This window comes from Puma concolor, chromosome E3, assembly GCF_028749965.1.
Source record: "Puma concolor isolate L17-30 chromosome E3, mPumCon1.1.hap2, whole genome shotgun sequence".
Classification (NCBI taxonomy): Eukaryota; Metazoa; Chordata; class Mammalia; order Carnivora; family Felidae; genus Puma; species Puma concolor.
In genome coordinates, this window is record NC_141682.1 from 2,316,764 (window position 1) to 2,321,628 (window position 4,865).

The following is a 4,865-nucleotide window of genomic DNA, read 5'->3' on the forward strand; positions in this document are numbered from 1 at the left end:
CAGGATCTTGTTTCCTCTTCCTGGTGAGGCTGGTGTTCCTGTGCACCTGCACCCGTGGTTGGGTGAAGGTGGGGCTTTAACCTGGCTCGACCACTCGTGGGGAGCAGTTAGCAGAGCAGTCCCTGCGTCAGGGCAGACCCACCTCCCCGTGCAGGGTTGTCCCCGAGCCTGTCAGCAGGCGGCGTGTGGCTGGGAAGGGCAGGGAGGTATTCCCACCCCTGAGCTGTGCCAGGAGCCTGAGTGGGGGAGGCTGGGTGTGCTGGGGACCCAACAAGGCAGAAGCGTTGAGAAGCACGGCCGTCCTACCTGCCTGCCCAGCGAAGCTCAGTTTCAAAGCCCGCACGGAGTCCCCCGGGGTTTCAGGACTGGCGTCCGTGGTTTAGTGCAGCCAAGTCCCTGCACTCAGGTGTGGACGGTGACGGCTCCTGTTATGGTGCGTTCTGCCCAAGCATCTGTGCCTGGGGCAGGGCCCGCACACTGTGGGCGCACGGTACCTGTCTGTGGAGTGAGTGAGTGAATGAAGGGGTGGTGCCACGGAGCCTCATTCTGAACCAGCCAGGGTGGCTGCCATCACCCTCTCCAGCTGTTCGTAAGGTGATCACGGCTTGTGGAGGTTCTGTGACTGGCCCTGAGTGGGCGCAACACCTCACTGTTTCTGACTTCTGGCACTTTCTAAGCCTTGTGTTGTCTGTGCGGCTTGCACTGTTCCTGGGGAAGTTAGCTGACACCCTGTTTTGAGAGGATCGGTGTGTCTTTATTCCCTCCCCGTGTTCTCTCCTCCCCCTGAAAGATGCTATGGCTCCCCCTTACCTCCTGCCAGAGGGGGCGGGGCTGCTGCCAGAGGGGGCGGGACTACCGTACACGTGCTCATCTCCCACAGCCACCTGCAGAGGAGGCCTGCAGTCACGGAATGGCCGGGCCGCCCTCTCCCTCCCCAGGCCCTCGTCCCAAGAGGGCTGGAGACCCGGGTGGGGGATGCAGGCGGGCTGGGCTGGTCCTGGCGGATGGCCAGGAGCTCATGGACCCCCGTCATGTGGGTCTGAGCCCCATGGGTGGCCTCTACGTTCAGTAAGCCTACTGGGCCCCCTCCCAGCAGGCCCTTCAGAGCGGCCCCGGTCGCCACCTCGGCTGCCCTCGGGGGTCTTAGCTCTGGAGCAGCTGTGCGGGAGGCCCTATGTGTTACACGGAGCACTCGATGGCTTCCCGGTGCAGGACTCCGGGGGCCATACTGATGTCCCCAGAACCTTCTCCTTCAGCTTCTCGGGAGGGAAGCGCGGTTACTGGTTGGACTTGCTCCTCAGCGTGTGCTCTCCCCGCTCGGTTGGGATTGCTGCTAGGAGTGAGGGGGGTGGAGGGGCAAGGTGTGATGGTCCTGGCGGGCGCCTTGGTCTGTTCTCCTTGGGGGCTCCGCCCTGAGAGAGCAGGTTCGCAGATACCATGCAGACCCGGGGGGGGGGGGGGCGGTGTGCTCACCCAAGCACATTCTCCAGTGATAATTCCTGCTCATATCTTTATACGCCATACGTCCTTTCCTGCCCACCCGTAAAACTTGGACAGCATAGACGATGTAAACAGGTTCAGATGCGTGACTGCGGGGTAGACGCGTGTTGTTTTTTGCCGACGCGCATTCCTCCCGGCTAAAGAGCCCGCCTCCCGGCTTCCTTAGCCTGAGAGAGTCGAGCGGGGCCGTCCCCACCCCACACCTGAGCTCTGGCCCAGCAGCCACGTGCTCGATAGAGGCAGGCCTCACACCCCAACTGGACGCATGAGACCCAGGGCCTGCGGCTGGAAACCTTCGGGAAGGGGCTCGGCCAGGCTGGTGGGGCGGGAGTGGCTCCACCAGCAGAGCCCCACGGAGACAGAGGCCACGCCGTGAGGGCTAGACGTGCACAGCACGGTCCACCTGCCGTTGGTAGATGCGGGGCCGACGCGCGTCCACTGGCTTACGCTCCTTAGAGCCGGATCTGTGTATTGAATGTCCAGGATGTGACTGCTATGCCACTTCATCACCAACAGGCATCAGAATGCAGGGTTAAAGGCGTTCCGTCAATGAAGAGAAGCCATGTGACCTCCGCGCACGTGGGTTATGGTTCGCTTTGGCGTGAGCAGTTCAGTTCAGATGACGGAACTTTATGTTTTCCTACTGTGCCCAGACCCAGTGACCAAAAGTCCCTTAGTGGGATACCAGTTCAGACCAGCAGAGAGGTTAATTAGGGACTGTGGGATCTTTCTCCTCTCAGGAATTACTTCTTCACGCGTCATGCAGAGGGCAGCAGGTGAGAAGTGACACCCCGTTGGAACGCATCCCTGCACTCGCCCTCTGCTGCTCTGGTGCGTGCCGAATGTCGTTCCTCAGGCCTGCCGGAGATGATTCAGGCTGGCCGTCCCGGGCACCGTCTGGACGGCATTTGCTCGTGGTGGTGGCACCGTCACGCTTGTGTGTCACGGGTCTGTTGGGTGCCTTTGTGGATGATGAATGAACACAGCCGGTCTGACTGCCTTCTGCGCTTTGTGGATTTTCCTGCTGGAGCTTGGTGGAGGCTGCCGGGCCGGTGGGACTGTGAGTGTGTGCGGTATGCTTGCAGAGGCGGATCCGAAAGGGATAGCTTTTCCGGGGAGGGGGTGTTTTGAACTCGGAGTTAGAGCCTGGGCGTCCAAAATTTTCCTGGCACTTTGGGGCCTGAGGCACACTTAGGCTGGGTGCAGATTTGAAGGGGCAACAGTGCCAAGCTTTGAAGAGAAGGAAGCTTCCTTGGGCAGCAGGGAGGGGAGGCCAGCCCGGACGGTTAGCAGAGGTGCCCACAGCAAGTCTTAGACTGGTCCGTGAGTCGACCCAAAGTTGCCTTCTTTTTCCGTGTGGTCATACATCGTCACGTGAGCAGAAAGGTTTCTGTGCACGTGAAATGTGAGAGAACGCGGCCAGGCAAGTAGATGTGATGGAAGGAGCTGTTTGATAATGGTCTGGAAAGCCTGCCTCTGGTTCTGGATTTGTCTAGGGCCGCGGAGCCAGCAGTATTCCTTGTGGTTTCGGTTCTGCAGCTGTGCAAAATCACTACCTGATGAGCGGTAATAAGTCTGTCTAAACACACTTTGAAATCGTCACACGAGCGATGGTTCTGGGTTGTCCAGGCGCCTTCCAAAACAGCGGGTTGGTTTGCAGAAACACAGCCGGCCTTTCCAGGCTCGGGGAACGTCCTGCTTATCATGTTTCAAAGAGCTTTGGGGTGTGAGTGCGCTGACCCGTCAGCAGAGAGGGCCCGGCTGTGCTCATCCTGCCCTGGAGGGCCCTGGAGAGCCCCGGAGAGAACTGCGCACAGCCCCGGTGGGTGAAGGTCATCGGACCGGTGCCCAGACCTCCCCGAGGATGGGGCGGGGGGTGGGGGGTGGGGCCCAGGGCACTCCGTCAGGGCCACGGGCCAGGGGGCTTTCGGCCTCAGGTTTTCCACCCTGGACTGGAGTCCATTTCTTATGCGAACTTGGAGTAGGAACCTTTAAAGTGCTCTTTTCAGCTAGTAAAGCTGTTTGTCCTTAGATGACTGGCCATCCTCTTTAGGAGAATGGGTTTCTCACAATTAAAAAAAAAAAAAAAAAAAAAACGCCCTGACCTCATAAATACGTTTTCTTGGATGAATTGGGGGGTGGAGATGGTGGTGATAATTTTATTCTTTTTTAAAATGGTGGCAAAACATCCATGACGTGAAATTCACATCCTGACCGTTTCCAGGTCCATGAGTCGGTGGGGTGGCTGTGCAGCCATGCCCACCCTCTGTCCCCAGATGCCTCGGCCCCCGTGCTGTTCAGGGTCACCTGTGCCTGTCCTGTGTGTCCGGCTTCTTGCCCTGAGCATCGCATCCTCAAGGTTCATCCATGCTGGAGCAGGTGCCAGAATTCCCCTCCTCTGTGAGGCTGAGTGACGTTCCGGCGTACAGAAGCGTCACCGTTGTTGGTCGGCCCCTCCTTCGGTGGGCAGCGGTTGCTCTCGCCGGTTGGCTGTGTGAATAGCGCCGTGTGAGCACGGGTTGCAGACGTGCGAGCGCAGACCCGGGAGTAGGATTTCTGGATCACGTGCTAATTGTGTATTTAATTTTTTGCACGACTGAGTTTCAGTTCTTTTTCCTGCCAGAAACGCTTTCGGAGGATGACGTGTGGGAGTAGCACATGGCGGGTTTTCCCCGGCGTGTTTGTGTCCTTAAACCTCCGCGCAGTTACGGTCACGGAGGCAGAGCTGGCGTTGGCTGTGATGTGGCGGCCCCCACGCCCACGGCCCCGGGTGCGCGGTGGGTGGTGAGTGAGACATGGGCCTCCCGTCCCAGACCAGGGGCCACGCACAGACGTCCTCGCTCCCCCGTCACACCCATGGAGCGTGTGGCCCGTGGAGGAGCGCCTCCCCGCTCCCGGCTGGGGAGAAGCCACTTCTGACCCGCGGTTTGGGGGGACCTGTCCCGGGTGACGCTGCCATCAGGCTGGGAGCACCCGGCACCTCGGCCGTCTCCCGGCAAAACGGGGTGGTCGCTGTCCTCTGAGAAAGCTTCACCGGATGAAAACCATAAGCAGAGCAGTGTAACTCAGGGCCCTTGACCTGGCCCCCTCCCCACCCCAAGCCCAGGGCTTCCGTGCGTCCCTCGCTGCTCCTCACGCCGCTGTCTGGCTGCCTCTACGCCAGGAGCCAGAGTGGTTCCCGCAGGGAGCTCTTCCCGAGCGTGTATACAGTGGTGCTTAATGGGGCCTCTCGGAGTCCTGAGGGCAGGAAAGATGAGAAGTCAAGACCCAGACCCCCCAGACCTGGATGTGGGGGGCAGGGTTTCAAAGAACTGTCTCTGTACCCCACTCGTCCACCTATGTCCTAAGGTCACGAGTCCCGTCAC